Source organism: Grampus griseus (genome assembly GCF_964374135.1).
Source record: "Grampus griseus genome assembly, chromosome: 5".
Lineage (NCBI taxonomy): Eukaryota > Metazoa > Chordata > Mammalia > Artiodactyla > Delphinidae > Grampus > Grampus griseus.
In genome coordinates, this window is record NC_138998.1 from 60,926,171 (window position 1) to 60,938,607 (window position 12,437).

A 12,437-nucleotide genomic window follows, 5' to 3' on the forward strand; every position below is an offset into this window, starting at 1 on the left:
ATTAAAAAGAAATAATAACTGACCAAAGGCTACAACCACACCACCACGAGATCTGCTGCCCTCTCCTGGAGGTTGATACCCCATGATTCAACTCTGGCTCCAAGGAAAGAGAGGATGCGTGCAGAACCTCCAGACTTACTTAGCTTTTTCTTCCTTCCTTCCTATGTTTCTTTTTTCCTATAAAAAAAATGATTTAGAATTCACATCAAGTTGCAAAAATAGTACAAAGAGCTCTTGTGCACACTTCACCCAGATTCCCCAACGGTAAATATTTCTAAATCATTGAGAATAAGTTGCAGAATTGATGACCCATTAACCCTGAATACTTTAGGGTGTATTTCATAAAAACAAGGGCACTCTGGGAATTCCTTGGCAGTCTAGTGGTTAGGACTCGGCGCTTTCACTGCCGGGGCCCGGGTTCAATCTTTGGTCGGGGAACTACTAAGATCCCACAAGCCACGCAGCGCAGGTAAAAACAAAACCAAAAACCTAGGACACTCTCCTATATAACCACAGTACAACCATCAAAATGAGACAATTAACATCAGTCCAATATTACTATCTAATCTATAAGCTCTATTCAAATTTTGCCTCTTGGCCCAATAATGTCTCTTACCAGTACAGGATCCATTTAGCTGTTATACCTCTTCAGTCTCCTTCAGTTAGGAATAGTTCCTCAAGCTCCTTGTCTTTCTTGAAGAGTACAGGCTATTTATTTGTAAAATGCCCCTCAATTTGGATTTGTCTAATATTTACTCATAGTTTATGCATTTTTTGCAGGAATACCCCAGAAGTGATGCTGGGTTCTTCTCAGCATATCATAGGAAGTGCAAAATGTCAATTTGTCCCTTTACTGGTGATATTAACTGTTATCACTTGTTAAAATGATGTCTGCCAGGTTTCTCCACTGTAAAGATAATTGGTAAGTATGCCATACTTACTACTTAATAAGTAACTTATAAGTGTTTTGTGGAGAGAAACTTTAGACTATGTAATTATCCCATTTCTCATCATGAATTATTTCTCAATATGATTTACTTGTTATGAATTACTTATTCTATGATCTTTTCAAAATTGTGATTTTCTAATTCTATCATTTCTTCTACACTCATTCATTGGCATTCTAATGTAAAGTAGAGCTTTCCCTCTTCTTTTTTTTTCCATTAATATTTTCATATTTATTACAAGTTGAAATGATATTTTCGGCATCTTGTTCAAATTCATTTCACTTGTTTCTTTTTACTTTAAAAAATTATGGGGCTTCCCTGGTGGCGCAGCGGTTGAAAGTTCGCCTGACAATGCAGGGGACATGGGTTCGTGCCCCAGTCCGGGAAGATCCCACATGCTGCGGAGCGGCTGGGCCCGTGAGCCATGGCCGCTGGGCCTGCGCATCCGGAGACTAAAATTATGGCTGCTAGAAAATTTAAGATTATATGTGCGGCTGGCTTAAATTTACTTTTAATAATTTTCTCCAAAATAACCTCTTAAAATTAGCATATTTCACAAAGACTATTTTAAAGTTTACATTTTATTTCTATCAGACAGTGACAGTACAGCTAACGTAGATGCTTCTCTCCCCTGCATCTGTCTTCCCCCATACCTGGCTTTGTCACCTTTGATTTGCTCTCTGCCTTTATCCAATCCCCCTCCCATCTCTCAGCCTGAAAACCACCTCCTCCCTCCAAGAAACAGCATTTCTTTCTTCAAGGGGAGTTTTTTCCCTCTTGGTTCCTTCCCATGTTCTGGAGTACCTAGGAGTCTACCCAAATAAGCACAGATGTTCTTCTCTGTTCAGTATCACAGGTTGGAAGGATGGGCTCTAGTCATGCAAATTGGAGTTTTAGGTTCTTTGGGGTCTTGTTCATGTTCCTCATCAGAAAGGGCCTCAGGCTGGCACCAAGTCCAAGCTTGCTCCGCTCGCCGCACGACAGGCCAATGAATCGGAGACAGGTGCTGAGGCAAGGAATACAACTTTATTCGGAAAGCCAGCAGACCGAGAAGATGGCAGACTAGTGTCTCCGATAAACCATCTTATCTGGGTCTGCTTTCCCTCTTCTTTTACTCATTGATTGATTTACATCAGTATGGATTCATGAATCCCTGCTGTATTCAAAGAGTTACAATCTATTACTATGAATATTTATTTTGATGCTCAAGTTGCTTGGACTTAGTATAGACCAACAAAGAAGAAAGCAGTAGTTGGTGATACGGCAATGACAGGAACTGGGGGAAAGTGACCATTTCATCTGTCAATGCCCTCTGCCAAAGAACACCAGGACTACACATAGAGTTAAACAAGTTGGCTTTACTATTCATTGCAACAAGGGAGGACACACACCATAGGTAACCGTGGGTGTCTCAGTAAGAGTGTATTAGAGAGAACCTGTTATAGGTTTGGGCTTCCATCGAGTGATTTGGGGAGAGCATAAAGAAGCAGGGATTTGTTCAAGATTGAATACTATCAGAAATCAGGGGTATGAGTGGATAAAGAAGTATAAGTCATTCATTTAGCAAGTGGAGGGCATGTTTGGTATTTCGTGGGGTTGCACAGTTATCTTGTTTTTGTGTGTGCTTAGACAGACGTATGAAATGGCCCTGTTTTGTCTCCTTCTATCATGTTCCCGGGGTAATCATGTCTGAGGTTGGTATTCCTCAGACTGTTTGAGATTGTTTACCTCCAACAGGAGAACAAAATGACCAGTTCTGGACATCAGGGCATTATTTCTTTCTCACAATGTAGCTTTCAGAACTTCAAAATCGAGATAAAACTGGGCAGAATCAAACATGGACAACGTACATTAGGGGAGAAGATTTCAAAACATTTGGAAAAAAGATAGGCCTCCGATCAGCATGTGCAGGCCCTGTAGGTCCTCTAAATTCTCTCGTCTCCATGGTGATGTCCCTTATCTCTTGGTCACTAGGCGCTCTGCTGGCCCCTGCTGTTTGAAGTCTGCCACTGGTGAATCCTTGGTCTGACTCTTAGCTCTGACAGAGCTTTCACTCACTGGCTTGTCCCACCCCAGCAATCGTACCTGCTGCAGACCCCTCTGAGCCTCACCCAGGGCCTCTGTCTGGCCTTGGCAGTCAACCCCACAGGCTCCACTGCAGGGCTGCTTCGTCCATCCCTGACTCCACGGCAGCTCTGTGGGCTCTCGTGCAGCCTTCATCCACCTTCCACGCAGGGCACAGAGGAATTTCTGGTGCCCTTACATTTCCTGGGCACAGAGGGTGATGCAGGAGCGCTACCTCAGGCCCTCTCTCTGCCTAAGCATTCTGTACTCCAACAGTTTCCACATGTCCTTTTGGGCCACAAGGAATGGCAGTCCCTTTCCAGGATCCCAGAGGAGTGGTGGGACATAAGCCCCCTCTGCTTCTGTCTTGTCTCTCAACCTACCTAACACCCTCCCAATACACACACACACACACACACACACACACACACACTCAGATTTCAGCACAGAGAGTCAGAGAGAGACAGAGAGAGAGTGTGTGTGTCCGTGTGTGTGTATTGGGAGAGGGCTTCTCTCCCTCTTTCTCTTCTCTCCTTTGTCCTGTATTCAATAAGGCCAGACAGGATTTAGTCCCCATCTACTGCAGCAGACATTCTGCGTAAGTCACATTCTTCTGGGAGTAGCATTTGCCCTCCCCTATGTCTATGATAGCAGAAGGGCTACAGAGGGAACTGATTTATGGGGCTGCAGGGAGACAGATATATGTGTGTTGGGAGGGAACAGTGAGGACTGAAAATTTCATAAGGACCGTTAATGTTTTTGGACATTTCTCCATTACACATGATAATTGTCTTGAAATATTTGAAAGGCATGATGCTGAAGACAGAAATAACTTATCCTTTATTCTCTATCAGGCAAAAATCACACCAGTGGTGTAAGTTACAAAAATGCAAATTTGGATTAAAAAAAAAACTTTTAAGTAAACAGATATTTTGTTCAAATATAAAATAGGATAATCTAAGAAGTAATGGGCAGTGTCACTGGAAGCATTAATATTAAACCACATGAGGTTAGATGACCATTGATCAAAGATTCATAGGGAAAAACTACATTGGCTGAAAGATTGTAATAGATGACCTCAACATTACCGAAATATACAGATTCTCATTTTTTTTTCACAATGAGATTTTTATCATACATTTTCTGACATCATTAGCACCCAGACTGCAGACTGATATGTCTCTGAGCTGGCCATCTGTGATGAGAAAACAGTCATTTTGAATTGTTGTCTAGGCATTTTACAGTATGACAACCCTGCTTACACCCAGGGTCTGGACATTTAGATAAGGACCCAAGTTTAGGATTCCCACCATGCTTTTCCCCAGGCACCTTTAAGAATGACCACTCGGGGACTTCCCTGGTGGTCCAGTGGTTAAGAATCCACCTTCCAATGCAGGGGACGCAGGTTCGATCCCTGGTTGGGGAACTAAGATCCCACATGCTGCGGGGCAACTAAGCCGGCACGCTGCAACTACTGAGCCCAGGTGGCACAACTAGAGAGAAGCCCGCGTGCCGCAACGAAGAACCCCTGTGCCGCAAGGGAAGATCCTGCATGCCGTAACTAAGACCCAATGCAGCCAAAATTAAATAAATAAATATTTTTTTAAAAAAAGACCACTCTGAGTTGAGCCTGTGGACCCACTTTCAAAATTAGTGACTTCTGCCCCAACCATCTCATGAGTAATAGGTGCTTGCTACCCTGCTCTTATCTCCTGCTCACTTGTGACCTCGGAGGAAGGACTGCCCTTCCCCAGCTCACTGCACCCTTGTTCTGGGATTTGTAAGTAATAAACCTTGCAGCTTTACTTCCTTTATGTGACTGCACTGAAACCAAGCCTTCAATTAAAATGGCCCCAGGGGTTTTCACTTCCCTAAAGTGGGGTCTCAGATGCAAAGGGAGCAGCTACCTGCTGACCAGTGTGGGTGGTTTGTTCCTCCTTATTCAGCAGGTCATAATCTACATGTTCTTAACATACCAGCTCTGGGTTTTCCAACATGCCATCCACTACTCACCCAATCTCAGAATCTAAAATGCAGCCAAGGACTTGGGGCCAGAGGTGGCGAGGAAAAGTCATATGCAAGGAATTGAGACACCAAAGCTGTTTCACATATTGGTATGGAGTCTGAATTTACATTAATCATATGATGCAGAATTCTTAAAAATTCACACACACACAGACACACAAATGGCTTAGACCTGGTAAAACCTTCAAGGCCATGACAGAGGCAAATGAAAACTTTCTCTGCAGGGAAGCTTCACAACCCAAGGCACATGAAACACCCACTGAAATAATCTAATGAAGATGAGTTTACAATCAAGAATTACAAATCACATGAGGAAACAAACCACAATGAGACAAAGTTAGCAAAACTCTTAGCATACCAAGAACTAGTTGTAATAAAACAATCTGAAATTGTAAAATAAATATGTTCCGTCAAAAGAAAATTCAGAGAACTTTACTTGATGTGAATATTTCATTGAGCAAGAAACTAACTGAGAATACGGAGACTTCCAACCAAAAGTGGTTAGGAAGCTTGGCCCTCAGCAGTTACAGCTCAGTTTATAAAGCATGAATAGTACATTGTTTTCTATGGTGATTGGTTACTAGAAACTTACATTCTTTGTCACTGCATAAGCTTGCAGTGTTTATAGCTGATTAGCTAGGAAACTGTAAGGTCACATTGACATGAAGAAAGCTTACGTTTCATTTAACGTCAAAGTAGGCATCTCAGAGAAATCATAACAGTTTTAAATTTTGATTACGTGACTATGAGTGTTTGGTCTAGGGGTATATTCAAACTGTGGCCTCTGCTTTGGTTTTTCTTTAACAGTTCCAAATAATAAAAGATTAAAAAGGATTAAAAACCAAAATGAAAGACAAAAGAAAGGAAGAAAGAAAAAATAAGAAATTGATTTTTTAAAGAACCAAATAGAACTTTCAGAAATGAAAACCATAATCATCGAAATTGAAAACTCAGTAGACAAATTAGGTGGTAGTTTAACACAGCTAAGAAGAGAATTTGTTACCCGGAAGCTAGCTCTGAGGAAATCAGGAGGGACACAGATATAGAGGTGGAAAATAGGAAAGAGGTGTGGTAGGCAGAATAATGGTTCCCCTGAGATGTCCACATCCTAATTTCTAAAACTTATAAATATGTTAGGGTACATGGAAAGGGGGGAGTTAAGGTTGCAGATGAAATTAGGTTGTTAACACTGGCCTTGAGATGAGATTAGCCTGGATATCCAGGTGGACCCAATATAACAACAAGCATTCTTGTAAGTGGAAGAGCATTAGAATGAGAGAAGTGGCCCAATGTTGGTGGCTCTAAAGACAGAGAAATGGGATCCTGAACTAAGAATGCAGGTAGACTCTAAAACCTGGAAAAGACAAGGAAATGGATTTGCTCCTGGAGCCTCCAGAAAGAATGCAGCCACACCAAAACACTGATTTTGGCCCCGGGAGACTAATTTCAGACTTCTGGCCTACAGAACTGTAAAATAATAAATATGGGGTTTTTCTCAGCCAGTAAGTTTGTGATTTGTTACAAAAGAAATAGGAAACTAATACAAGAGGTTAAGAGGCACGTTGAGATAGAAGGAATGATATGTCTAATTAGAGAAATAATAGAAGAAATACAATGTTTTTTAATAACTGAGAAATTTCCAGAATTAAGGAGATGAAACTTCACACTGAGAGATCACACCAAGATCTGAATATAGTAAATATCAGCTAATCCACAACCACACACATTGTAGTGAAACAGCTGAGAGAGAAAGTCTTAAAAGCAAACTGAACCTCAAGCTCACAGAATGATTCAAGGATTTGCCTGGAGAGTACTGTCACTTTGGAAAAGGATAAGGCTTGATGTCCTTGGCACAGAGATCATCAACCATCTTTCTCATTCCAGGTTGTTACTCCTGTAATGAATTTCCACCAGTAGAAAATTAGAATCTCTATTAGTCAGAACAAAGGGGAAGGCAACACCTCAAAAGCTCAAACTAAAAAGCTGATATAAGGTTGAGTGGCAAGATAGGGAGAAGGCAGGTTCGGGCAGTTAAGGTAAAATAGATGTGCTCTCTTTGGGGCTCCAGGAATGTAATCCTATCTGATGGCTATCACTGCCCCAGGGCTCAATTTGCATACAGATTTGAGCATGCTTTGCATGGAGACAGAAACATTAGCAAGGAGGCTGGAGCCCTAACTCAGCTTACCACATTAGCTTCCATCATTTGCCTTCCACCCAACCCATTCTCCCTGGCCTTGATGGGAAATGCCCAGCATCTGAATCACGGTGATCCTCTTCCCCCATTCTCCATCTCATCCCTGGGGGTGTAGGGTACAGAAGCAGCAGACAAACCCAGGCTTAAATCAAGTCCAGTTTCTGCCTCTTATTATCTATTTGACCTCAGAAATTTACTTCCTCTTATTGCACCTCAGTTAACTCATCTATTATATGAGGTTAAAAATAGTTTCTACCTGATAGAAGCTTGGGAGGATTAAATGAGGTAATCCATTTAAGGGGCTTAGATTATACCTGGCACATTTCAATGCTCAGTAAATATTAGGTATCATTAATATCACAGGCTACCCTCAAGCTCCTGCCCTGGGACCCCTCTCATATAGAGAACACAAGAGTTCTCTCCCAATTCTCACACATTCTGTGTTGACTACAGGAAGGAGCCGTACTTTCATAATGGATTGCTCAGGGTTTGGCCAGCATGGGGTGTATACCATTGCCCTGGATTCAGTGTTTGACAGGAAGGCCTTCCATCCAGCCACCAACTTCAGCACCCCCACCCATCTCCTTCACTATGTCCGCCATCCTAGATGTGGTGAGTACTGAACCCTCTAGCCCTCCTTAGTATCCTTAATCTTTTCCCAGCCCCTGGCAAGGCAGCCCCCAAAGCCCTTAACCACATTGCAGCCTCCTCCATCGTTCCTATATGGCATTTGCCTCATGGGGATCTCAAAGAAGCTCTGTCCGGTTCAGCAGGATGAGGTATTAGAGCACAAGGAAGATAATTTCTTTTCTTCTCACCCAGTGATTCTCTCTCCTGGCTGTACACCAGTGTCCAGGCTCCAGTTCCAGAGGTTCTGACGGGATAGAACCAAGCATCAGTATTTTTTAAGCCCCTCAAGTGATTCTAAGATAGAGCCAGGGTTGAGAAGCACTACTCTAATCCAATCCTGCCGTGAACTCACCTGCCCATGGCCTAACACTTCTGTTTTGATCAAGATTTTGTCCTTGACCTATAATGTTGGACTTGATCACAGTACAACTTTTATATACCTTGGGGGTTGATAAACAAAAATGGGTAGTGGGTGAGATGGACAGTCTTTGTACCAGCAACATGCTGGAAACAGGAAATTCTTTTGGCAGGATGAACAGCTACAGCTCTTGTCATTTCTGTGGCTGGAAACACTGTTTATTCCCTGCCTTCATTTACAGTCAGAATGGATTTTAAACAAAGATATAATGATTATGACCCTTTATGTACCCAAGAACATAACTTTGAAATGCATGAGAGAAAAATTTAAAAATCCACAATCATGGTGAAGGGCATCAATAAACAGCTTTCAAAAATCAAGTCAAGGGCTTCCCTGATGGCGCAGTGGTTGGGAGTCCGCCTGCCGATGCAGGGGACACGGGTTCGTGCCCCAGTCCGGGAGGATCCCGCATGCCGTGGAGCGGCTGGGCCCATGGGCCATGGCCGCTGAGCTTGCGCGTCCGGGAGCCTGTGCTCTGCAACGGGAGAGGCCACAACAGTGAGAGGCCCGCGTACCGCAAAAAAAAAAAAAAAATCAAGTCAAAAAGAATAAACATATAGTGATTTTTAAGAAACTTGATTTAATAAACATATCAAACTTGGTACCAATGAACATGCATTGGTATTTTCTGACACAAATGGAATATTCCCCCAAACTGACCATACTTTGGGCCACAAAGAAGGAAAGGAAGGAAAGCAAAAATTATCTAGACCACAATCTCTTACTATAATACAATAGAAACTACAAAAGATAGCCCCCACCCCCCAAAACCTTATTTCTTAGAAATTTAAAATTAAACTTCTAAATATGTTGGACTAAAGAGAAAATAAAACAACTAAGTAGAAACTAGAATGAAGAGCACTACATACAAAGGTCTATGAAATGTAGCCAAAGTATCAATATAACTCAGTGGAAAATTTCTATCTTAGGTTCTTTAATTAGAAAATGAAGGGAAAAATGAAAGTAAATGAATTAAGTTTCCAACTTGAAAGCCCTGGTTGAAAGGAAGGAGAGTGGAGCGGAAGAATAGTCATGATCATCTAACCTTGCTCTCAAAGTGTAGTTCCCAGATGGGCAGCACTGGCTGACTGCACCACCTGGAAGCTTAGAAATGCACTTGATCTTGGGCCCCTCCTAGCGTGACTAACAATCCCAGGGTGCCCAAGACTGTGGAATTCTCCGAACATAGAACTTCACTAAATCCAAGAAAGTCTCGGGCAAAGCAGGATGAGTTAGTCACCCTACCTAGTGAATCAGAATCTGCAGTTCAACACAATGCCCAGGTGTTTTGTATGCACAGTGAGATTTGAGAAGTGCTGATCTGGTACAAATTTTTATTTAATGTGCATAGAGCTCTCTGTTCTGGCTGTGGTTCCACAAACTGCAGCTGCTGCCGTTGTAAATGCCCTGAGACTAGACAAGCCCCCCAGCCCACGGAATTGGATAATCCTTGAAAACAGTTTCCAGAGAAGGTTGCCAGCTTCGGAAAGGAGAGCTTGGAAAGGTCATCCCAGAGACAAGAAAGGATGGTGCGTGGCACCTGCCAAGGAGAGGACGACCACTAAGTCTCTTGGCTTCACCCAAGGGCTTGTTCAAGGTGTCCTTTCAGTAGAGACTGGTGAAAGGGGCCTGAAGACAGTTGAAACCACACTAGAGACTAATACATAACACCTATAAACAGCATTACAGTCCACAAAATCCTTTCACATACCTTATTTTATTAAATCCCACTACTACCCTTATTTCACACTAAGGAAATTCTAGTTCAGAGTTGATCTTTCAACTCTGAATCGCATTCCTTCTGCAGAAATGAGAGGATTTCTCTGATCACCGGTAATTTCACACAGAAGTGGGAAAGCAGAAGGATCAAAGTTTATGAAGAAATGGACACAAGGAACTTCAAGTCTATCTCTTACAGCATGGATGTGGATAAGACCCCAAAAGGCCTCCAGGCATATATAAATAATGAAGGTCGCATCAGGTATAAGAAATCCACGAAGGTGGTGAGGATCTGTAGCCTGGACATCTTCTACTTCCCCTTTGACCAGCAGAACTGCCCCCCCACCTTCAGCTCATTTCTCTGCACAGGTGAGTTGCAGTAGAGTCTCAGGGGTGGGGGTGAGTGAGAGCAACCAATAAAGCAACAGAAAATAAAATATAAAGAAATTATGAGGGGCTTCCCTGGTGGCACAGTGGTTGAGAATCCTCCTGCCAATGCAGCGCACACAGGTTCAAGCCCTGGTCCCGGAAGATCCCACGTGCCGCGGAGCAACTAAGCCCGTGCGCCACAACTACTGAGCCTGCACTCTAGAGCCCGCGAGCCACAACTACTAGAGCCCACGCGCCTAGAGCCCGTGCTCTGCAACAAGAGAAGGCACCGCAATGAGAAGCCCGCGCACCGCAACGAAGAGTAGCCCCCGCTCGCCACAACTAGAGAAAGCCCACATGCAGCAGTGAAGACCCAACGCAGCCAAAAATAAATAAATAAATAAATTTATTTTTTAAAGAAAGAAATTATTAGTATATGGTGACCAACAGCAGCAAAATTTAAGGCTCTTTGGATGCTTAAATATTTTCCGTAAAAGCAGAACCCAAGTCTACCTTGTGCGTTTCCATCCCCAGCTCTTAGAAAATTTCGTGACATGTGGTAGGCACTCAAAAATATTTGTTGAATGAAAGGATGAAAGAAGAGAGTGCAGTTGAGTCAACAGGAGATTTTACCCTTGGAAAGTTATTTGGATCTTTCTTTCAGTGCAGAACATGTTGCTGGGCATGGAAAAAGAAGTATGGGAAATAGCAGACACATCCCAGGACATGGTTCAGACCCATGGAGAATGGGAGCTCCTGGGCATCAACGAGGCCACCCCAAAGATGTCTGTGGGCACCAACCTATATGATCAGATCATCTTCTATGTGAGCTCAGAGGCCCTTGTTTTTTCCTTCCTTGCTTGCTTGTAGAGTTGCCTACAATCTCTACCAAATGGTATCTCCCAAGTTTCAGGGTTTCTCAGTCTTACCACTTCTTCCAGAGGCCAGAACCCTCTTTTCTTGCCTGTCACACTGGATTGTCATCAAAGCTTTATCACAGGCAGAGGGATGCACAGATGATATTTTGAAACTATCAGTCCTGGATAGTTAACTTTTTACCCCAAAACATGACAAAGAGCCAGAGTTCTCTGCAAAATGATTTACCGGGACAAGTTAAGCAGACAGAGGAGGTAGGACTGCTATGCAGAAGACACAGAGGGGAGTCTAGAACCACAGGGGAGGGCTGAGGGAAGAGAATGCAGGAACAAAGAGGAATTCCTGTCTGAGAAGTTTTAATTCTCTTAGGCATTTTTAAATATGTACTTCTTACTTGTAGATCCTTTTATTCATCTTTTTCATTATCTTGTACTAATTTCATCTTAATACTCTCCTAATTTATTTTGTTTCATTTTATTCTTTTATTTTCTTTTAAAAAAATTTTTTTAGATTAATTTGTTTATTTATTTTTGGCTGCTTTGGGTCTTCATTGCTGTGTATGGGCTTTCTCTAGTTGCGGGGAGTGGGGGCTACTCTTCATTGCAGTGCGTAGGCTTCTCATTGCAGTGGCTTCTCTTGTCGCAGAGCATGGGCTCTAGGTGCGCGGGCTTCAGTAGTTGTGGGATGCAGGCTCTAGAGCTCAGGTTCAGTAGTCGTGGCGCAGGGGCTTAGCTGCCCCACAGCATGTGGGATCTTCCCAGACCAGGCATCGAACCCGTGTTCCCTGCATTGGCAGGCGGATTCTTAACCACTGCGCCACCAGGGAAGCCCTATTCTTTTATTTTCTAAGTTGAATTCTCAATTAAAATATTCTTAGTCTTTCTATAAATTTTACTCTGACACAGTTTGAGCTGCATTCTATTGGTTTTATAATGAAGCGTTCTCCTCTTTATTACTTCCTAGACAGTTCATAATTTCAGTTTTTATTTCCTCCTTGATCTAAAAACTATTTAGGAGACTTTTTTTTTTTTTTTGCGGTACACGGGCCTCTCACTGTTGTGCCTTCTCCCATCGCGGAGCACAGGCTCCGGACGCGCAGGCTCAGCGGCCATGGCTCACGGGCCCAGCCGCTCCTCGGCATGTGGGATCTTCCCGGACCAGGGCACGAACCCGTGTCCCCTGCATCGGCAGG

The 12,437-nt window shown here is 43.0% G+C and overlaps 1 pseudogene across 1 annotated transcript; it reads left to right on the plus strand.

Moving 5' to 3' along the window:
- Positions 1 to 7,706: 7,706 nt before the first annotated feature.
- Positions 7,707 to 11,239, plus strand: LOC309823124 (5-hydroxytryptamine receptor 3E-like; annotated as a pseudogene). The gene is made up of 4 exons: positions 7,707 to 7,845; positions 8,394 to 8,461; positions 10,089 to 10,369; positions 11,034 to 11,239. The product of its transcript is annotated as a 5-hydroxytryptamine receptor 3E-like (transcript).
- The last annotated feature ends 1,198 nt before the right edge of the window (positions 11,240 to 12,437 follow it).